This window comes from Pleurodeles waltl, chromosome 9 (assembly GCF_031143425.1).
Source record: "Pleurodeles waltl isolate 20211129_DDA chromosome 9, aPleWal1.hap1.20221129, whole genome shotgun sequence".
NCBI lineage: Eukaryota > Metazoa > Chordata > Amphibia > Caudata > Salamandridae > Pleurodeles > Pleurodeles waltl.
Window position 1 is genome coordinate 726135609 of NC_090448.1, and position 23846 is coordinate 726159454.

Consider the following 23846-nt stretch of genomic DNA (forward strand, 5'->3'; position numbering starts at 1 on the left):
ATGCTTTTATTGTGTTTAGGGATAGGTCTCCAGAGTCAAAGATGACATTTGTGAAATTTCAGGAGTCAGTGATAGAGAGCCTTATTGTGGTGGAACAGGCCAGAGTTCCTAGAGAAGCAGTGGTGGAGGATGTGGCTAGATTGAAAGATCGCCACTTTGCTGAGCACATTCCTCCCACACCCAAAAAAGACTTTCCAGCTAAGAAATGTAGAGTGTGTTTTCGAAGAGGTATCCGGAGGGAGACTCGAATGTACTGCCCAGATTGTCCTTCAAAGCCTGGGCTGTGTGTCGGTGCTTGTTTTAAGAATTACCACACCCAGAAGAATTTCTGGGAACAACCATGAGTGTAAACTCATATCTGTTTTGTATTTTCATGTGTTTAGTTTCATGGTTAGCATTTCTGTCATGTTCTTAGTTAGAGCTTTTGTGTTTGTAGTTTTGTAATTCTTTCTACTTAGTTAGGGGTTCCTCTGATAAAAAAAAACAAAAACATGATGCCATTGTGTGTGGAGTGGGGCTTGGCTGAGAGTGTACATATTGACTTGCTGTTGGCTACTGCAACACACTGCCAGCCAAACACCAGTCCACACACTCCCATCAGCTGGTGTGATTGTTGTATCAGGCATGTGGGCGTATGTAAGTGATGGGCCCTTGAGTGGCGCTGTCTGTCGATGTGAGTGTTGTAATGTGCTGGGCCCGTGGCTGGCGGTGTGAATGGCCTTGTGTGTGTCATGTATGAAAGTTGTGTGAATGGACTGTAAAGCGGTTGGTGCCTTGTCGCGGCTTTACAGCTCACGAGCTGTGAGTCATTGGTTCAGTTTTTTGCCTTTCAGTTACTAACAGTGCATTTCATTTTTGTGAAAGCTCTTGTTAGTAAAATTTGATCCACTGAACCATCACTCACCCTCGTGCCAAATCCAACCAGTATGTGTGGTAAAAATGACAAAACCTGCTCCGCTGTAATCAGGCGTCGCAGCACACCTGTGACACGCTAGGTGCCTCAGGTGGGACCCCGATGATGAAGCATGCCACCAACTTGGTTGGTGGGTGAGGGGTCTTTTTCACATAACCTAAGTGTGTTTCTTTTCAAAATTTTTGTGTTTGGCACATCACGGACGTATGTGGGCACATCAAAACGATATATTACAAAACTACCTGTGTTTGGGGGGGAGAGGGCACCTAGGTTTTTGGTCCTGTGTGCGGCCTTCATCAAGGGCAGTGGTCTCCAAACTTTTTAATGCCGCGCCCCCCCAGTTGAAAAATAAAAATCATTGGGCCCCCCTCAGAATTTTTCACAATTGTTTTATAAAAATTGTAATGTTTAAATATGTCTAAACCTATTTAAACATTGCAGTTAAGTACTGTTACCTTTTTAAAAATGCAATAAGCACACTAAAAATAAAAATGCACAAGCTTCTGCTGAAAACAAAGGCATGTTATCTGCATGATGCTTTTTGTTGCCAGTGTCTGGCGCCCCCCCTGGGATCACTTGAGGCCCCACTAGGGGGGCCCGCCCCCCAGTTTGAAGACCTCTGATCTAGGGAAACCTACCAAACCCAGACATTTTTTTAAACTAGACACCCCAAGGAGTCCAGGGAGGTGTGGCTTGCGTGGATCCCCCAACATTTTCTTACCCAGACTCCTCTGTAAACCTCAAAATGTGCTTAAAAAAGCATATTTTCCTTACTTTTCTTCGTAGGATCACCACTCCAGCACAAAATTCCTACTCCCCAGTGTTCCCCTCAGTGTCCCAAGTAAAATGACACCTCACTTATGTGGGTCCCCAAAGCAGAGTCAGTCTAAAGATGTATAAAAGAATATGTCCTTATAAACTTGCTGTGCTATCCCCTCTATCTCTACAAGTTTTGGGCCTTATTCTGTTGCAGGCACCTGGCCCACCCACACAAGTGAGGTATCATTTTTATCGGGAGACGTGGGGGAACGCTGGGTGGAAGGAAATTTGTGGCTCCACTCAGATTCCAGAACTTTCTGTCACCGAAATATGTGGAAAATGTGTTTTTTTAGACAGAATTTGAGGTTTGCAAAGGATTCTGGGTAACAGAACCTGGTCAGAGCCCCGCAAGTCACCCCATCTTGGATTCCCCTAGGTCTCTAGTTTTAAAAAATGCACAGGTTTGGTAGGTTTCCCTGGTGCCGGCTGAGCTAGAGGCCAAAATCTACAGTTAGGCACTGTTTTCAATGAAAAAATGTGATGTGTCCACGTTGCGTTTTGGGGTGTCTCCTGTCGCGGGCGCTAGGCCTACCCACACAAGTGAGGTATCATTTTTATCGGGAGACGTGGGGGAACGCTGGGTGGAAGGAAATTTGTGGCTCCTCTCAGATTCCAGAACTTTCTGCCACAGAAATGTGAGGAACATGTGTTTTTTTAGCCAAATTTTGAGGTTTGCAAAGGATTCTGGGTAACAGAACCTGGTCCGAGCCACACAAGTCACCCCATCTTGGATTCCCCTAGGTCTCTAGTTTTCAGAAATGCACAGGTTTGGTAGGTTTCCCTAGGTGGCGGCTGAGCTACAAGCCAAAATCTACAGGTAGGCACTTTGCAAAAAACACCTCTGTTTTCCTTCACAAATTTGGATGTGTCCACGTTGCGCTTTGGGGCGTTTCCTGTCGCGGGCGCTAGGCCTACCCACACAAGTGAGGTATCATTTTTAACGGGAGACGTGGGGGAACGCTGGGTGGAAGGAAATTTGTGGCTCCTCTCAGATTCCAGAACTTTCTGCCACAGAAATGTGAGGAACATGTGTTTTTTTAGCCAAATTTTGAAGTTTGCAAAGGATTCTGGGCAACAGAACCTGGTCCGAGCCACACAAGTCACCTCATCTTGGCTTCCCCTAGGTCTCTAGTTTTCAGAAATGCACAGGTTTGGTAGGTTTCCCTAGGTGGCGGCTGAGCTACAGGCCAAAATCTACAGGTAGGCACTTTGCAAAAAACACCTCTGTTTTCCTTCAAAAATTTGGCTGTGTCTACGTTGCGCTTTGGGGCGTTTCCTGTCGCGGGCGCTAGGCCTACCCACACAAGTGAGGTATCATTTTTATCGGGAGACGTGGTGGAACGCTGGGTGGAAGGAAATTCGTGGCTCCTCTCAGATTCCAGAACTTTCTGCCACAGAAATGTGAGGAACATGTGTTTTTTTTAGCCAAATTTTGAGTTTCGCAAAGGATTCTGGGTAACAGAACCTGGTCCGAGCCACACAAGTCACCCCATCTTGGATTCCCCTAGGTCTCTAGTTTTCAGAAATGCACAGGTTTGGTAGGTTTCCCTAGGTGGTGGCTGAGCTACCAGCCAAAATCTACAGGTAGGCACTTTGCAAAAAACACCTCTGTTTTCCTTCACAAATTTGGATGTGTCCACGTTGCGCTTTGGGGCGTTTCCTGTCGCGGGCGCTAGGCCTACCCACACAAGTGAGGTATCATTTTTATCGGGAGACGTGGGGGAACGCTGGGTGGAAGGAAATTTGTGGCTCCTCTCAGATTCCAGAACTTTCTGCCACAGAAATGTGAGGAACATGTGTTTTTTTTGCCAAATTTTGAGGTTTGCAAAGGATTCTGGGTAACAGAACCTGGTCCGAGCCACACAAGTCACCCCATTTTGGAATCCCCTAGGTCTCTAGTTTTCAGAAATGCACAGGTTTGGTAGGTTTCCCTAGGTGGCGGCTGAGCTACAAGCCAAAATCTACAGGTAGGCACTTTGCAAAAAACACCTCTGTTTTCCTTCACAAATTTGGATGTTTCCACGTTGCACTTTGGGGTGTTTTCTGTCGCGGGCGCTAGGCCTACCCACACAAGTGAGGTATCATTTTTATCAGGAGACGTGGGGGAACGCTGGGTGGAAGGACATTTGTGGCTCCTCTCAGATTCCAGAACTTTCTGCCACAGAAATGTGAGGAACATGTGTATTTTTAGCCAAATTTTGAGGTTTGCAAAGGATTCTGGGTAACAGAACCTGGTCCGAGCCACACAAGTCACCCCATCTTGGATTCCCCTAGGTCTCTAGTTTTCAGAAATGCACAGGTTTGGTAGGTTTCCCTAGGTGGCGGCTGAGCTACAAGGCAAAATCTAAAGGTAGGCACTTTGCAAAAAACACCTCTGTTTTCCTTCACAAATTTGGATGTGTCCACGTTGCACTTTGGGGCGTTTTCTGTGGCGGGCGCTAGGCCTACCCACACAAGTGAGGTATCATTTTTATCGGGAGACGTGGGGGAACGCTGGGTGGAAGGACATTTGTGGCTGCTCTCAGATTCCAGAACTTTCTGCCACAGAAATGTTAGGAACATGTGTTTTTTTTGCCAAATTTTGAGGTTTGCAAAGGATTCTGGGTAACAGAACCTGGTCCGAGCCACACAAGTCACCCCATCTTGGATTCCCCTAGGTCTCTAGTTTTCAGAAATGCACAGGTTTGGTAGGTTTCCCTAGGTGGCGGCTGAGCTACAAGCCAAAATCTACAGGTAGGCGCTTTGCAAAAAACTCCTCTGTTTTCCTTAAAAAATTTGGCTGTGTCTACGTTGCGCTTTGGGGCGTTTCCTGTCGCGGGCGCTAGGCCTACCCACACAAGTGAGGTATCATTTTTATCGGGAGACGTGGGGGAACGCTGGGTGGAAGGAAATTCGTGGCTCCTCTTAGATTCCAGAACTTTCTGCCACAGAAATGTGAGGAACATGTGTTTTTTTAGCCAAATTTTGAGGTTTGCAAAGGATTCTGGGTAACAGAACCTGGTCCGAGCCACACAAGTCACCCCATCTTGGATTCCCCTAGGTCTCTAGTTTTAAGAAATGCACAGGTTTGGTATGTTTCCCTAGGTGGCGGCTGAGCTACAAGCCAAAATCTACAGGTAGGCACTTTGCAAAACACACCTCTGTTTTCCTTCACAAATTTGGATGTGTCCACGTTGCGCTTTGGGGCGTTTCCTGTCGCGGGCGCTAGGCCTACCCACACAAGTGAGGTATCATTTTTATCGGGAGACGTGGGGGAACGCTGGGTGGAAGGAAATTTGTGGCTCCTCTCAGATTCCAGAACTTTCTGCCACAGAAATGTGAGGAACATGTGTTTTTTTAGCCAAATTTTGAGGTTTGCAAAGGATTCTGGGAAACAGAACCTGGTCCGAGCCACACAAGTCACCCCATTTTGGAATCCCCTAGGTCTCTAGTTTTCAGAAATGCACAGGTTTGGTAGGTTTCCCTAGGTGGCGGCTGAGCTACAAGCCAAAATCTACAGGTAGGCACTTTGCAAAAAACACCTCTGTTTTCCTTCACAAATTTGGATGTGTCCACGTTGCACTTTGGGGCGTTTTCTGTCGCTGGCGCTAGGCCTACCCACACAAGTGAGGTATCATTTTTATCAGGAGACGTGGGGGAACACTGGGTGGAAGGACATTTGTGGCTCCTCTCAGATTCCAGAACTTTCTGCCACAGAAATGTGAGGAACATGTGTATTTTTAGCCAAATTTTGAGGTTTGCAAAGGATTCTGGGTAACAGAACCTGGTCCGAGCCACACAAGTCACCCCATCTTGGATTCCCCTAGGTCTCTAGTTTTCAGAAATGCACAGGTTTGGTATGTTTCCCTAGGTGGCGGCTGAGCTACAAGGCAAAATCTAAAGGTAGGCACTTTGCAAAAAACACCTCTGTTTTCCTTCACAAATTTGGATGTGTCCACGTTGCACTTTGGGGCGTTTTCTGTCGCGGGCGCTAGGCCTACCCACACAAGTGAGGTATCATTTGTATCGGGAGACGTGGGGGAACGCTGGGTGGAAGGACATTTGTGGCTCCTCTCAGATTCCAGAACTTTCTGCCACAGAAATGTTAGGAACATGTGTTTTTTTTGCCAAATTTTGAGGTTTGCAAAGGATTCTGGGTAACAGAACCTGGTCCGAGCCACACAAGTCACCCCATCTTGGATTCCCCTAGGTCTCTAGTTTTCAGAAATGCACAGGTTTGGTAGGTTTCCCTAGGTGGCGGCTGAGCTACAAGCCAAAATCTACAGGTAGGCGCTTTGCAAAAAACTCCTCTGTTTTCCTTAAAAAATTTGGCTGTGTCTACGTTGCGCTTTGGGGCGTTTCCTGTCGCGGGCGCTAGGCCTACCCACACAAGTGAGGTATCATTTTTATCGGGAGACGTGGGGGAACGCTGGGTGGAAGGAAATTCGTGGCTCCTCTTAGATTCCAGAACTTTCTGCCACAGAAATGTGAGGAACATGTGTTTTTTTAGCCAAATTTTGAGGTTTGCAAAGGATTCTGGGTAACAGAACCTGGTCCGAGCCACACAAGTCACCCCATCTTGGATTCCCCTAGGTCTCTAGTTTTCAGAAATGCACAGGTTTGGTATGTTTCCCTAGGTGGCGGCTGAGCTACAAGCCAAAATCTACAGGTAGGCACTTTGCAAAACACACCTCTGTTTTCCTTCACAAATTTGGATGTGTCCACGTTGCGCTTTGGGGCGTTTCCTGTCGCGGGCGCTAGGCCTACCCACACAAGTGAGGTATAATTTTTATCAGGAGACGTGGGGGAACGCTGGGTGGAAGGAAATTTGTGGCTCCTCTCAGATTCCAGAACTTTCTGCCACAGAAATGTGAGGAACATGTGTTTTTTTAGCCAAATTTTGAGGTTTGCAAAGGATTCTGGGTAACAGAACCTGGTCCGAGCCACACAAGTCACCCCATTTTGGAATCCCCTAGGTCTCTAGTATTCAGAAATGCACAGGTTTGGTAGGTTTCCCTAGGTGGCGGCTGAGCTACAAGCCAAAATCTACAGGTAGGCACTTTGCAAAAAACACCTCTGTTTTCCTTCACAAATTTGGATGTGTCCACGTTGCACTTTGGGGCGTTTTCTGTCGCGGGCGCTAGGCCTACCCACACAAGTGAGGTATCATTTTTATCAGGAGAAGTGGGGGAACGCTGGGTGGAAGGACATTTGTGGCTCCTCTCTGATTCCAGAACTTTCTGCCACAGAAATGTTAGGAACATTTGTTTTTTTAGCCAAATTTTGAGGTTTGCAAAGGATTCTGGGTAACAGAACCTGGTCCGAGCCACACAAGTCACCCCATCTTGGATTCCCCTAGGTCTCTAGTTTTCAGAAATGCACAGGTTTGGTAGGTTTCCCTAGGTGGCGGCTGAGCTACAAGCCAAAATCTACAGGTAGGCACTTTGCAAAAAACACCTCTGTTTTTCTTCAAAAATTTGGCTGTGTCCACGTTGCGCTTTGGGGCATTTCCTGTCACGGGCGCTAGGCCTGCCCACACAAGTGAGGTATCATTTTTATCGGGAGACGTGGGGGAACGCTGGGTGGAAGGAAATTTGTGGCACCTCTCAGATTCCAGAACTTTCTGCCACAGAAATGTGAGGAACATGTGTATTTTTAGCCAAATTTTGAGGTTTGCAAAGGATTCTGGGTAACAGAACCTGGTCCGAGCCACACAAGTCACCCCATCTTGGATTCCCCTAGGTCTCTAGTTTTCAGAAATGCACAGGTTTGGTAGGTTTCCCTAGGTGGCGGCTGAGCTACAAGGCAAAATCTACAGGTAGGCACTTTGCAAAAAACACCTCTGTTTTCCTTCACAAATTTGGATGTGTCCAAGTTGCACTTTGGGGCGTTTTCTGTCGCGGGCGCTAGGCCTACCCACACAAGTGAGGTATCATTTTTATCGGGAGACGTGGGGGAACGCTGGGTGGAAGGACATTTGTGGCTCCTCTCAGATTCCAGAACTTTCTGCCACAGAAATGTTAGGAACATGTGTTTTTTTTGCCAAATTTTGAGGTTTGCAAAGGATTCTGGGTAACAGAACCTGGTCCGAGCCACACAAGTCACCCCATCTTGGATTCCCCTAGGTCTCTAGTTTTCAGAAATGCACAGGTTTGGTATGTTTCCCTCGGTGGCGGCTGAGCTACAAGCCAAAATCTACAGGTAGGCAGTTTGCAAAAAACACTTCTGTTTTCCTTAAAAAATTTGGCTGTGTCTACGTTGCGCTTTGGGGCGTTTCCTGTCGCGGGCGCTAGGCCTACCCACACAAGTGAGGTATCATTTTTATCGGGAGACGTGGGGGAATACTGGGTGGAAGGAAATTCGTGGCTCCTCTCAGATTGCAGAACTTTCTGCCACAGAAATGTGAGGAACATGTGTTTTTTTAGCCAAATTTTGAGGTTTGCAAAGGATTCTGGGTAACAGAACCTGGTCCGAGCCACACAAGTCACCCCATCTTGGATTCCCCTAGGTCTCTAGTTTTCAGAAATGCACAGGTTTGGTAGGTTTCCCTAGGTGGCGGCTGAGCTACAAGCCAAAATCTAAAGGTAGGCACTTTGCAAAACACACCTCTGTTTTCCTTCACAAATTTGGATGTGTCCACGTTGCGCTTTGGGGCGTTTCCTGTCGCGGGCGCTAGGCCTACCCACACAAGTGAGGTATCATTTTTATCGGGAGACGTGGGGGAACGCTGGGTGGAAGGACATTTGTGGCTCCTCTCAGATTCCAGAACTTTCTGCCACAGAAATGTTAGGAACATGTGTTTTTTTAGCCAAATTTTGAGGTTTGCAAAGGATTCTGGGTAACAGAACCTGGTCCGAGCCACACAAGTCACCCCATTTTGGATTCCCCTAGGTCTCTAGTTTTCAGAAATGCACAGGTTTGGTAGGTTTCCCTAGGTGGCGGCTGAGCTACAGGCCAAAATCTACAGGTAGGCACTTTGCAAAAAACACCTCTGTTTTCCTTCAAAAATTTGGCTGTGTCTACGTTGCGCTTTGGGGCACTTCCTGTCGCGGGCGCTAGGCCTATCGACACAAGTGAGGTATCGGGAGACGTGGGGAAACGCTGGGTGGAAGGAAATTCGTGGCTCCTCTCAGATTCCAGAACTTTCTGCCACAGAAATGTGAGGAACATGTGTTTTTTTAGCCAAATTTTGAGGTTTGCAAAGGATTCTGGGTAACAGAACCTGGTCCGAGCCACACAAGTCACCCCATCTTGGATTCCCCTAGGTCTCTAGTTTTCAGAAATGCACAGGTTTGGTAGGTTTCCCTAGGTGGCGGCTGAGCTACAAGCCAAAATCTACAGGTAGGTACTTTGCAAAACACACCTCTGTTTTCCTTCACAAATTTGGATGTGTTCATGTTGCGCTTTGGGGCGTTTCCTGTCGCGGGCGCTAGGCCTACCCACACAAGTGAGGTATCATTTTTATCGGGAGACGTGGGGGAACGCTGGGTGGAAGGAAATTTGTGGCTCCTCTCAGATTCCAGAACTTTCTGCCACAGAGATGTGAGGAACATGTGTTTTTTTAGCCAAATTTTGAGGTTTGCAATGGATTCTGGGTAACAGAACCTGGTCCGAGCCACACAAGTCACCCCATCTTGGATTCCCCTAGGTCTCTAGTTTTCAGAAATGCACAGGTTTGGTAGGTTTCCCTAGGTGGCGGCTGAGCTACAGGCCAAAATCTACAGGTAGACACTTTGCAAAAAACACCTCTGTTTTCCTTCAAAAATTTGGCTGTGTCTACGTTGCGCTTTGGGGCGTTTCCTGTCATGGGCGCTAGGCCTACCCACACAAGTGAGGTATCATTTTTATCGGGAGACGTGGGGGAACGCTGGGTGGAAGGAAATTTGTGGCTCCTCTCAGATTCCAGAACTTTCTGCCACAGAAATGTGAGGAACATGTGTTTTTTTAGCCAAATTTTGAGGTTTGCAATGGATTCTGGGTAACAGAACCTGGTCCGAGCCACACAAGTCACCCCATCTTGGATTCCCCTAGGTCTCTAGTTTTCAGAAATGCACAGGTTTGGTAGGTTTCCCTAGGTGGCGGCTGAGCTACAGGCCAAAATCTACAGGTAGGCACTTTGCAAAAAACACCTCTGTTTTCCTTCACAAATTTGGATGTGTCCACGTTGCGCTTTGGGGCGTTTCCTGTCGCGGGCGCTAGGCATACCCACACAAGTGAGGTATCATTTTTATCGTGAGACGTGGGGGAACGCTGGGTGGAAGGAAATTTGTGGCTCCTCTCAGATTCCAGAAATTTCTGCCACAGAAATGTTAGGAACATGTGTTTTTTTAGCCAAAGTTTGAGGTTTGCAAAGGATTCTGGGTAACAGAACCTGGTCCGAGCCACACAAGTCACCCCATCTTGGATTCCGCTAGGTCTCTAGTTTTCAGAAATGCACAGGTTTGGTAGGTTTCCCTAGGTGGCGGCTGAGCTACAGGCCAAAATCTACAGGTAGGCACTTTGCAAAAAACACCTCTGTTTTCCTTCAAAAATTTGGCTGTGTCCACGTTGCGCTTTGGGGCATTTCCTGTATCGGGCGCTAGGCCTACCCACACAAGTGAGGTATCATTTTTATCGGGAGACTTGGGGGAACGCTGGGTGGAAGGAAATTCGTGGCTCCTCTCAGATTCCAGAACTTTCTGCCACAGAAATGTGAGGAACATGTGTTTTTTTAGCCAAATTTTGAGGTTTGCAAAGGATTCTGGGTAACAGAACCTGGTCCGAGCCACACAAGTCACTCCATCTTGGATTCCCCTAGGTCTCTAGATTTCAGAAATGCACAGGTTTGGTAGGTTTCCCTAGGTGGCGGCTGAGCTACAAGCCAAAATCTACAGGTAGGCACTTTGCAAAAAACACCTCTGTTTTCCTTCACAAATTTGGATGTGTCCACGTTGCGCTTTGGGGCGTTTTCTGTCGCGGGCGCTAGGCCTACCCACACAAGTGAGGTATCATTTTTATCAGGAGACGTGGGGGAACGCTGGGTGGAAGGAAATTTGTGGCTCCTCTCAGATTCCAGAACTTTCTGCCACAGAAATGTGAGGAACATGTGTTTTTTTAGCCAAATTTTGAGGTTTACAAAGGATTCTGGGTAACAGAACCTGGTCCGAGCCACACAAGTCACCCCATCTTGGATTCCCCTAGGTCTCTAGCTTTCAGAAATGCACAGGTTCGTTAGGTTTCCCTAGGTGGCGGCTGAGCTACAAGCCAAAATCTACAGGTAGGCACTTTGCAAAACACACCTCTGTTTTCCTTCACAAATTTGGATGTGTCCACGTTACGCTTTGGGGCGTTTTCTGTCGCGGGCGCTAGGCCTACCCACACAAGTGAGGTATCATTTTTATCGGGAGACGTGGGGGAACGCTGGGTGGAAGGACATTTGTGGCTCCTCTCAGATTCCAGAACTTTCTGCCACAGAAATATGAGGAACATGTGTTTTTTTAGCCAAATTTTGAGGTTTGCAAAGGATTCTGGGTATCAGAACCTGGTCCGAACCCCATGTTGGATTCCCCTAGGTCTCTAGTTTTCAGAAATGCACAGGTTTGGTAGGTTTCCCTAGGTGGCGGCTGAGCTAGAGGCCAAAATCTACAGGTAGGCACTTTGCTAAAAACAGCTCTGTTTTCTGTGATGTGTCCACGTTGTGTTTTGGGGCATATCCTGTCGCGGGCGCTAGGCCTACCCACACAAGTGAGGTATCATTTTTTATCGGGAGACTTGGGGGAACATAGAATAGCAAAACAAGTCTTATTGCCCCTTGTCTTTCTCTACATTTTTCCCTTCCAAATGTAAGACAGTGTGTAAAAAAGACATCTATTTGAGAAATGCCCTGTAATTCACATGCTAGTATGGGCACCCCGGAATTCAGAGATGTGCAAATAACCACTGCTTCTCAACACCTTATCTTGTGCCCATTTTGGAAATACAAAGGTTTTCTTGATAGCTATTTTTTACTCTTTATATTTCAGCAAATGAATTGCTGTATACCCGGCATAGATTGAAAACCCACTGCAGGGTGCAGGTCATTTATTGGCTCTGGGTACCTAGAATTCTTTATGAACTTATAAGCCCTATATATCCCCGCAACCAGAAGAGTCCAGCAGACGTAACGGTATATTGCTTTCGAAAATCTGACATTGCTGGAAAAAGTTACAGAGTAAAACGTGGAGAAAAATTTATGTTTTTTTCACCTCAATTTCAATATTTTTCTTTTTCAGTTGTTATTTTCTGTAGGAAACCCTTGTAGGATCTACACAAATTACCCCTTGCTGAATTCAGATTTATGTCTACTTTTTAAAAATGTTGCGGTTTCTGGGATCCAGCGTTGGTTTCATGCCCATTTCTGTCACTGACTGGAAGGAGGCTGAAAGCACAAAAAATCGTAAAAATGGGGTATGTCCCAGTAAAATGCCAAAATTGTGTTGAAAAATGTGGTTTTCTGATTCAAGTCTGCCTGTTCCTGAAAGCTGGGAAGCTGGTGATTTTATCACCGCAAACCCTTTGTTGATGCCGTTTTCAGGGAAAAAACCACAAGCCTTCTTCTGCAGCCCATTTTTCCCATTTTTTTGAAAAAAACGAAATTTTTACAGTTTTTGGCTAATTTCTTGGTCTCCTTCTGGGGAACCCACAAAGTCTGGGTACCTCTAGAATCCCTAGGATGTTGGAAAAAAAGGACGCAAATTTGGCGTGGGTAGCTTATGTGAACAAAAAGTTATGAGGGCCTAAGCGCGAACTGCTCCAAATAGCCAAAAAAAGGCTCGGCACAGGAGGGGGAAAAGGCCTGGCAGCGAAGGGGTTAAAGAGCTACAGGGTGCACTTGCAGTAACCTCGGAACGTTCTCAAGCAGATAGGGACACCAATTTATTAAGAAAGAAAATGATTCATTTTTTGATAAGGGAAGTTTATCAGTCACTAAGAGGAATAACAATTTATTTTCCTCTGAAAGCCAAAAAATCATTAATAAGAGGCAACAGGGGTTAGTTGTCAGAAAATCTCTCTTCTAGATGATCTGGCGGTGACAAATTAGACGTTTCATAGGCACTAGGGGACAGCCAATACTCAAAGACAGAAAAATCTCCTGCATGCAAGATTGCATAATATAGGATAGTATCAAATGAAATACCACGCAATAGTTTTATCACCTTTTATCCAGCTTTCTCCGTGCAGAACTGTAAAATATCAAACAGTAAAACAACTAAGACACTATTATCAGCAAGCCTTTGCAGAGAATGTTTAAAATGTATTGTAAAAATAATGTAATTACTTTCACAATACCTAGCTCACTCATTGCAAGTTTCAAACAGAACCAGCAAATATCTAGCAGTATCAGACCAGATTAAAACATCTTCTGAGGTCATAAATTAAAGTTACAGATGAAAATTAATTCGAGTTAGGGTTTAAATTGAGGAATTTTTCGACATGGCAGTATGGTAGGTTTTCCCCTGTCATAAGTAAAAAGATGGAAGCAGGCACATTGGAAGGCAGCCACTTGGAGATGGGTGAGCACGCACTTAGTTGTAGCTTTGAAGGTGTACACCAACATTGCAAATGGCTTGTCACGTCCTATTTGTACAGATAGTAAGGAATGCAAGAGGATATTCTGTGTAAAAAAAGATTCCCAGACATCTCAGCAGTCTCATGAAGCATAGCAAAAGGGATTTCTCGATATGAAAACCGTTGAGATAGGAATGTCCCCCAGTGTGGTGTAGAGTTGTATCTTGTCCCCTTAGAGTTCAACTGCGAGTTTATGGTATTCTGGATTTAAACATTTTGGCCCCAGCCTCGCACTAATCTTGTATGCAAAGGCTGCGACCTGTCCCTTGCTGTGGGTGCCATAAGGGATGTATCCTGAACTTGGAAGGGCACCCCAAGCACGCCCTCTCTAATGTCAGTGGACTACCGTCCCTGTCACAGGTACTGGCACGTAGATTGCTGGTGGCAGCCTACTGTGTTTCATGATGTAGTAAGACATTTTTATGTGTGTCAAGGCCTACTTGCCCACTCATGTAAAGTTCCGCTGCTCATAGTAGGTCAAGAACTTGTATTAACATACCAGTGTAATATTGTTTGTAGTCCGAAAAAATACAATTGTTAGAAATTGGGTCTCGAGGTGGCAGAGGTGTGCACCATATCTAAGTAGGGACCACAGTCCTAGACAAGGTAAGTCACAGCACATCCTAAATTATCCTGTGCTCATCGTCTGGTAGCTAGGCACAGAGCAGGCAGGCTTAACTTAGAAGGCAATGTGTAAAGTTTTAGTGCAATAACTCATACAGTAATACAGTGAAAACACCACAAAAAGCACACCAGTTTAGAAAAATAGAATTATTTATCTGAATAAAATAAGTCCAAAATGACAAAAATCCAATATGCAGAAGTCAAGATATCACTTTTTAAAGATTTAAATGAATCTCAATCCTTAAGAATCAGTGGTTGTATCCTTTTAACACACAGTACCTGATTTGTGTCAAAAATAACGCTACAGAGGGGCCACAGAGGAGGAGATGTATAGAAAAGTAAAGCGATGCATTGATTTTTTCCGGTGCAGCAAAGGCAATGCGTCATTTCTTTCCACACTGCAAGGCGCTGTGTCGGTTTCCAGGAGCTCAGCCTTGGTTTCTCACTGAGATGCAAGGATATTTTGATGCCCCGGGACAATACATGGAAAACCCAGAATGCATTGAGCAGAGGCAACAGGTGCTACGTTGATGCTACATTGATCCACAGGCGATGCAGTGAATTTTCAGCGGCGAGCCAGGCGCTGCTTTGATCCAGCAGCCGTTGTGCCGAATTTTGCAGGTGTTGCGTCGATTTTCCGACAAGCTGGATTTTCTCTTCTCAGGTGGAGTCTTTGGTAGCCCTGAGACCTCAGAACAGGAGGCAATCTCAATCCAAGCCCTTGGAGAGCACTTGAGGACGAAAGCAGATTCCTTCTAGCAGAGTCAGGTGTCAGCAAGCAGCAGAGCAACAAGCAGGCCAGCAGTCCTTCCAGCAAAGCAGTTCAGATGAGTCCTTCGGGTGGCCAGACAGTCCCTCATGACAGAGTTTAGTTGTAGGTCCAGAAGTGTCTGATTTGGTGTGGTCACAGACCCAGTATACATACCCAAAAGTGCCTTTGAAGAGGAGGAAACTTCACAGATTGGTTTTGAAATGCACAAGGTCTCCTTTCATTTCAACCCTGTCTGCTGGGAGCCTGGTGGGGGATTATCAGTCCTTTGTGTGAGGACAGGCCACTGGCCTTTGAAGTATAAGAGAGAGCCGCTCGACCATTCCTGCCTAGTGAAACCCATCTGTATGCAGATGAATGCAGATGCATCAGTGTCCTGTGCTTATGGCTTTCTGGATGCAATGCATAAGGGGAGCTGTCAACCAACACAGACCATACATGGATTGGAAACAGGTTGTAAGGCACACATGGCAGTAAGTGCAGAGAAAAGGCTACTTTTTAAAAGTGGCATTTCTGAAATAATAATGTAAAATCCAACTTCACTAAGTAGGATTTCTTACTACCATTCACACCATACCAAATAAGTCTATTTCTCTCAGATTTAGAAATTGCCACTTAAAAGCGTATAAGGGAATCTCTAGTGCTGGCCTTTGAGAGGAGCAGGCTTCACAATAGTGTAAAATGACTTTAGGAGTTTTTCACTACCGGGATATGTAAAACATTTAAGTACATGTCCTGCCTTTTACTTATATGGGACCCTGCCCTATAGGTTAGCTAGGGCCTACCTTAGGGGTGACTTAAATGGAAGAAAAGGAGGATTTAAGGATTGGCAAGTATTTAAATGTCAAGTTGAAGTGGCAGTCAAACTGCATACACAGGCCTAGAAATGGCAGACCTGAGACATGTTTAAGGGGCTACTTATGTGGGCGGCACAATCAGAGCTGCAGGCCCACTACTAGAATTTCATTTACATGCCCTGGGCACATCAAGGAACAATTTGCTAGGGACTTACAAATAAATTAAATATGCCAGTTTGATATGAGCCAGTGTTACTATGTTTAGGGGGGAGAGCACAAGCACATTAGCACTGGTTAGCAGTGGTAAAGTGCTCAGAGTCCTAACGCCGACAAAAATGAGGTCAGAAAAAGAGGAGGAGGAGAAAATACGTTTGGGGTGATCCTTCACTGAGGGCCATTTTCCTATAACATACATCATGTGTGTCTGAATGAACCAGAGGGACGGAGCCTGCTAGTTTAATTTGCAAGTCTTTAACCTGTTCATGTGCACAAGACTACTTTCCCAGCCAGCTGAAATGCATTGCTGACATTCCTGAGACTGAACTGAGGAGACCAAGACACTGAAGTTGGTCAAAAGAGACAGAATTCCCCTTATTAATTCAATAGGTACTTTTACTGTAAAGTGCTGCCCGTTAACCTTCCTGAAGTACAGCTCTGTGGCATAGGGTGGGACTATAATCTTTGTTGGTCAATATGTGACAAGTCCTTAAGAAAAGGCCAGAATATTGTCTCTCTTCCTGGTCAATGCCAGTGTGGTAGTTGATAGTAAGGTGCAAAATCCTCATACCTCTGTGTGCCTTCGCTGTGGGTGCTGCAGCCTTGAGAAAACCCTGCCATTTGGAGCATCACATTACAATAAACCCTTTGACTGGGAGTTAGCTTGAGAAGATTACATGAAAGGAGAACTGAGAAAGTGCAGAATACATATTTCCTGTCAGCAATACCTCTATAAAAGTGGGAGCTTCTAACTATATTGTTTTCCAGTTCCATGTGGTCTCTAACCAAAGAGGCGGTGCTTGGCAGAGTAGCCAGAGAACTACTGCACAACCACAACTGGTGTCTGCAAGAAAGCATGCTTTCCAGAGTTAAGGGGACATTACCAAGAGTATGCAATCAATGAAGAACTGTTTTCCCTGTCCTGGACTCTCTCTCTTGGAGGTAACCTGCCTGAAAAAAAGAGGGAAGGAGCAAGCTAACCCCACAGGAGATGCTGATTGGCATCATGGACAAAAGCTGCTGACACCAGAACTGAGGGTCCATTCACCAAAAAAGGCACAAGAATGTGATCGATGTGCTTCAGTCTTGCCGCCTGTCCCCTGATATGAAAGGCAGCATTACCAAAGTGTGATGAGTGGATTGCCCTGACAAAACATGCCTGTTGCTGATCTGTCACCCTTGTCCAAAGTGTGTCCGATTGGACCAGTGCTATCACACATGACAACACTTGCCCAAGTGGACCCAAGAGGCTTGCACCACTGAAGAACTCACTGTTGCTAAGTCTCTTGCATTTGCCCAAGTGTGCTTGAATGTGCTTAGAATGGTTACCAACAGCAATTTCCCAACTGTGCTTGAATGGACTACAACTCTGCATGCAAAGCTGCAGTCTTTAGGCACTTTTCCACTGTGTGCATGAGTGGCTGTTCTGCTTCCGACGGAGGGTGGGGGGGGGCAGCCCAGCTGTGAAGTGCCTACAAGCAATCCAGCGATTGCCACCCAGACCCAAAAGTGAAAGTGAACTATATCCCTGCTTTAACCCCTGGTTGGTCTGCCTAGCTGAGGTAACTAGTCACCATTACCAGCTGACTCTCCTTGGCTCAGAAGAAGGCTGTCAATCTGAAGACAGCCACATTTGTGCCTGCCTTGCCTACAGACTCTGCTGCAAGGCCCCGCATCTGCTCCCAGACTCAGAGCAGAGGGCTGGACCCCTGTGGCCAGAGTGTCTTCCAACACTAAGAGGAGGATACAACCGAGCTATGAGCAGGCCCCCAGAGGCTTTGGTGGGAGATCTAAGACAGAGACTGAGTGCACTGCTTTGCCTGAGGGCAGTAACACTGCACCTGTGAATGAGACTCACACAAATATTCCGTCAAAGCTAGAGAAGAGTGAGGTGTGGCGGGGGAGCAAATGGTAAGGAGGCCACCACCTGTAAGGCAGTGGCTTGAGCGAGTGTCGCTGAGTACTTGAGCATTGCAGCATGAGGTATTTTAGTTTAAAGTGTATTAAGTACTTCTATTATATAAAGATTATCATTGGACTAGATAACCAAGTTGTTAAACTGCTGGGTGTTTGTTGTGAGCTGAGCTTATTGTACCCCCACACTTGCCTCCATGAAAAACCTGTGACTGTTTGCCATCACTACCACTGAGAGTCAAGTGCTGAAGTATTTAACTCAGTATGCAGAGTCATAAAAGAAAGGAACTTGGGACATTAGAGGCAAACAACCCCTGCCCCCACGGCTGAGGCCCAGTAGCCCCGTGGTCCCCCAAAAGGGATCTGATAATTAGCTGCAAGTGGTATTAGATCATACAAAGGCCTGTTTAAAATTACAACAACAGTAATACATGCAACCTTACCTGCACAACAAAATGTCAAACACAAGCCAAGAAGGTGTAGAGCTTTACATTCTGTTGCTAGAGCAGTTGAGGGATCTAGATTTGGATAGTGGATGGAGAGGTTTCAGAAGCATGGACAGGGAAGTCCTTGTGAGTTACATTAGATGCTAGTTGGTGAAACTGGAGTGGAAGGAGGAAACCGTGATGGACTTTGGGGTGGGTAACTTGATAGGATCTTAGGGAGGCTGTAGCACCAGGCTTTCTTAGATCTCTATAATAGGTTTTCCGCAGATACACTCCATGCATACCCCAAAATTCCCCTCTACAAATTCCCCATGATAATACCACCAATTTCCAGGATACGATTGTCACCAACTCAAGGAACGATCTCTGGGATCATTCTAGCTGGGATTCGGGACTTGCAGTTGGCTCTCTAGAATGCTAAGGTTGAGGAAGCCAGGGAGATTTAGAGATAGAAGTGGAAACCAGAGGCCACGAACAAGAGGAAAGGAGGAGGGAAAGACTGTTAGAATGAGAAGAGAAAAAAGAAAAAGAAGCTCTTGATGGAAGCAGAAAGGCATACATCTGAGAAAAGTGATTCCACGTCTAACTCTTCAGTCGTTCCTGTAAAAGATCCAAAAGAGTTTGTGTGCCTGTGTGTGAAGCCTTAAGATATTTGGGAATGGTTTCTGAGCTTTGAGATATCTTGTGAAGCTCAGGCTTTGAATGTGGAGCCTAAAGCAGTCACTGCCATGAGTCACTTGACCATGGAGGGAAAAGCAGTCATTGGAAAGGTGCCTATTATAGAGCAAATGATTTACGAGTGAATGAAGGAGGTTGTAATCAGAATGTCTGGGCTGAAGCCATCTCAATACCTACAACCAGCTAAGGATAGCAAGAGAGCAGAAGCTATACCATATGAGGCTGTGGATTCATGGAGTATTGCAGTATTGGAATGATTGGATGAGAGGTATGTAGGCCAAGGATTTTCATGTCCCTTTTCCAGTAATGGTCTGACAAAAATGTGCTTCCAGTATCAAGGGGAAAAAAACAAATATAGGTGAAACCACATTTAAAACTTGATCCTGAACTTAATCCAGAATATTTGACAGATGAGAGATGCACAGTAATGTAACTGTAAATCACACAAAAGAGTGCCCTATTTGTATCTTAAAAAACTAAACAGATCCTAATAATGACAATGAACAACTGGTTGGCACCTATGGTTATAGGATATTCAAGTGTTGGTCAAAGAGAAGCTGGAGGCATTGTTTAATTGTAGCTGGTGGTTGCTGGTGATGAAAACTGGAAAACAAAACAATGACAAAGGAAGAAAGCAGGAATGATGATGAATTTTCAAGAATGAGGCAATGAGACAGAGTAAAGAGTTAGACAAGAGGAGGAAAAACAGCCTTGAGATACCTGAGTACAACCTTGGGTCTCAATGAATGAATATTTTTTCTTTCTTAAGCAAGAGGCTTCGAGGCTGATGCCTAAAACCACCACATGTGGTTATTTGACAGACCTTAGGAAATGCCTTCGAAAATAAGTTAACATATCAAATGCTATTTTCAGAAGCTCGAACAACGTGTGCTTATAATATTTTGAATTTTGATCAGTTATATGCATTTTGGAATATCTAAGTTAAAATTCAGTATATGTATATCGTCCAAAATAAAATACAGTTACTGCCTCAAATAAAGGAGCTGTGCAATATTAACACCTTTACTTAGATTACAGATCAAAGGCTTTTTACAATGCTGCAAATATACCTATGTACTAGTAGGTAACTTTCCAAAGTAAGGAAATGAAGCGGAATCACAGAATGTCTTGCCTAACATTCATTGGGCAGATGCAAATTGTGACTCCAACCAACTGGCCACCTTTAAACAGCTGGTGGCCTCTAAAGGACAGCAGACAACCAGCGCTGTGGAAATATTTCAAAATTTTAAAGCAGTTCAAGTTTCTTTTAGGAAACAGCTGTTTCTAAAAAAGCTTTTCCATTGTGAAAAACGTTGGTCGGAGCACGCAGTGGTCTCACAGAACCCACAAACGGCTGTGAGCCCATCAACCAGGCATAGGTTGGCTTATACTACGAATAGAAGGTGGGTAGTATACTTAGGATAAATTGGCAGGGGAGGATGAGTACAGGTGCGCTATAAAAGTATTCCATCAGGGTTCTGGCCGTGGACCCGTTCCAGGCCCAATTAGGAAACACTCTTAAGCTCTGTGCTCCTCTCCTTGACACCCAGGCTTAATGTTCACATTTGAGACCTATGTTGGCCACCCTTGGGAAGATCTTATGTGTGAAAGTAGTAGGATATGCTGGGAGGTCCTCAAACATTTTGTGATCAGCTGAAGTGATCTACGGAAGTAAGAGAAAGGATATATACATTTGGAAAGAAGATGGGAAGGAGTGAGGTAGGATTAGAGCTAAGCACCCAATGAGAGAAAACTAGACAGAAGAGAAAAGACCCAGCCTCTGGAAGGCTTCTGAAAGATAGAGGTTGATTCCATGAAGTTAGGTACTAATATTCCTTTGGTACACAACAGGTTAGCAAGAACGACAGCTAATGCTAAATTATGCCTTATGGCAAAGCAACATAGGGTGGGATTCTGGATTACCAATTTGGTGGATGGGTTCCACCAAATTAGTCATCTAGGGGCATATTTATACTCCGTTTGCGCCGAATTAGCATAGTTTTTTTCGACGCAAATTTGGCGCAAAACTAACGCCATATTTATACTTTGGCGTTAGACGCGTCTAGCGCCAAAGTATGAGGAAAGAGCGTCATTTTTTTGCGTGAACGCCTTCCTTGCGTTAATGAGATGCAAGGTAGGCGTTCCCGTCTAAAAAAATGACTGCGCCGCAAATGCGTCGTATTTATACTCCCGGGCAAAAATGACGCCCTGGAGTGGGCGGGGCAAAAAACCCCGCATTTGCGCCGGATTTTAGCGCCTGGGTCAGGGCAGGCGTTAAGGGACCTGTGGGCTCAAAATGAGCCCACAGCTGCCCTCCCATGCCCCCAGGGACCACCCCTGCCACCCTTGCCCACCCCAGGAGGACACCCAAGGATGGAGGGACCCACCCCAGGGACATTCAGGTAAGTTCAGGTAAGTATATATATATTTTTTTTTATATTTTTTTTTGGCATAGGGGGGCCTGATTTGTGCCCCCCTACATGCCTCAATGCCCAATGACCATGCCCAGGGGACATAAGTCCCCTGGGCATGGCCATTGGGCAAGGGGGCATGACTCCTGTCTTTACTAAGACAGGAGTCATGTGAATGGCGTCTGGGCGTCGTTAAAAATGGCGCAAATCGGGTGGAGGCGATTTTTTGCGTCAACCTGACTTGCACCATTTTTAAGACGCCCTAGCGCCATTTTTCCCAACGTCGGCGCTGCCTGGTGTACGTGGTTTTTTTCCACGCACACCAGGCAGCGCCGGTCTGCTTGCGCGGCTAACGCCATTCAATAAATACGGCGCCCGCATGGCGCTTCAGAATGGCGTTAGCCGGCGCAAAATTTTTTGACGCTAAACTGCGTTAGCGCAGTTTAGCGTCAAAAAGTATAAATACGGGCCCTAGTATCTTGTTCTGTCAAGCCACAGTGTCAATGAGTAAACCTGGGCTTACCCTGGCAGCTATTTCACCAGGAAGCAGTTTTTTTTCCCAAGCAAAAGCATGTGGGTTTTTTAAACAGCGATAAACAATATAACATTGAGAAACAAACTAAATAAAAAGGAGAAAAATTGAATGAACAAAATAACAAAAAAATGCTGAAAATCAGATTGGGGAAGAGATCTATGAATTTCTAAAAAGTAAGGTAAAAAGTATTAAAAAATCACAAATTCCTAATGTAAGTCAATTTCACGCCCACAGCTATGGAGCAACGGTCAGTTCAGCCTAGCTGGCTGCACTTATCAAACGTTTTACATTTAGACTTAGGGCAACATTTACAAACGTTTAAATTAGCGACTTCCTAATTGCTATTTACTCCAAATCGCAATTAGGAAATCGCTAATTCCAATGTATTAAAACTCTTTGGAGTTTCATTTGTGATTCATAGTGGGTTGCAAATAGACCTACCTCATGAATATTAATGAAGTAGGTTGAAATTAGCGACCCATTACGAATTGTAGCCATCACAGTTATGGTGGCCTGCTGGGCTCAGCAGACCATCATGTGTGTGATTGCTCTTAAATAAAGCAATCTTTTTTTTTTTTAAATGAAACGTTTAAGTTTTATTTTTTAAGAGTAGGCAATGGTCCTTGTTATATTACTCAAATAATATTAAAAAGATTGTGCTGATAGGTTTGTTACAGAAACAACATGGTTGTTATTTTGCTTACTTTATTTTTATCTGTACTAATATGACTGCCATTATCATTAATAATAGGCTTTTTGGTCGATTTCTTGCTAGTCCCTTTTCCATTTCTAAAGTCTATTCAATCGTATACTCCTACTATTTATGGGACTTTCTGTTATATCTTATTATAGGGAAACCTACCACGTTCCCGAAAAGACATTCTCTCAGGGCTCATCCAGATTGTTTTGCTATCATGTTTTGAAGTTCAGGCTTTTCCCGTTAGGTATGAGTGCAAGCGTTTATTAACCCTCGATTCCTTGTTTAGAGCACTGTGTTGGAGCGTGTCTATTAAAATTAATATTAACATGAAAAGTTTGCAATATATTGTGTAATGAAGCTGCATAGAAAATGTGTTAACATAGAAAATAATGCGTGCGTTGAAATGTGCCCACGGGGAGTGGCCACCAACGTATACAAAGACTAATGAAACTTATTAATCATGAATTAACAATGTACTAATGTTTTGAATTTGTATTAGCATATCATAATTAGAGTCATATATTAGGGGTTTGTGAACTAAATTACTAGGCCTTAGTTTAGCAAGGGTCTGGGCTTAGCTGCCTGGTCTCATATTAAACTGTGTTTTTCCTAACGTGCAATGTGCTGTCTCCCTGAAGGACACGAAACAGTACTTTTCCAGAAGCTAGACATGTGTGTAGCCATAGTAAATTCTTTCTCATGGGACCCGACTTGCTCAAGGAGACATTCTTGCTGAATGCAACAGTGTAATTCGTAACAGGTGCAAGGCTGCCTGGAGTAGGAGAAAACAATGGGACTACAGACTGGAGCACAAAGTCTACATTTTCTTACCTGACATTCCACCCGATGAAGACGTCAATAAGGTGGGCCAATCAACGACATGAGAACTGTGTTTTGTGGAAAATGAAGTTTCGTGGAGAATTATTGGACCGAGATAATGATGCACCAAATATTATCCAATGGGAAAATAAGGGTTAGTTCAACAGTTTTGATATAACCACACGACCGAGGAGAAATGTGCCATTATTCGGACATTCTACCTTAAGCCATACTTTGCCATTTATGAGTCTTTGCCGTTTATTCTTCCTGATACTTTAACCATTCTCTATTCGTCCTTACTGATACTTGCTTCTCCTCCACCATAAGAGGGAAGAGCCTTATTCTTTAGCTATGCCATACTGAGACTTTGCCTTGTTCTATCCTTGCTGATGGTGAATCGACTGATGTCCTGAGGACGAAGACTCACGCTGTTTGCTGATTCGTTGGAGGGGTAACTATCTGATGATAATTGTAATTGTCTGTTTGCCTTTTCTTTCTAGGTACCAACTGGTCTTTTGATAGAAGCCATAGTTAGATGTTTTCCAAATTTGTGTTTGCTAAATTGTTTTGCATGAAGCCCAACATGCCGATGCTAATTCGCGGTTAGTTAAGGTGTTCACTAATATCTGACGCAAATAGA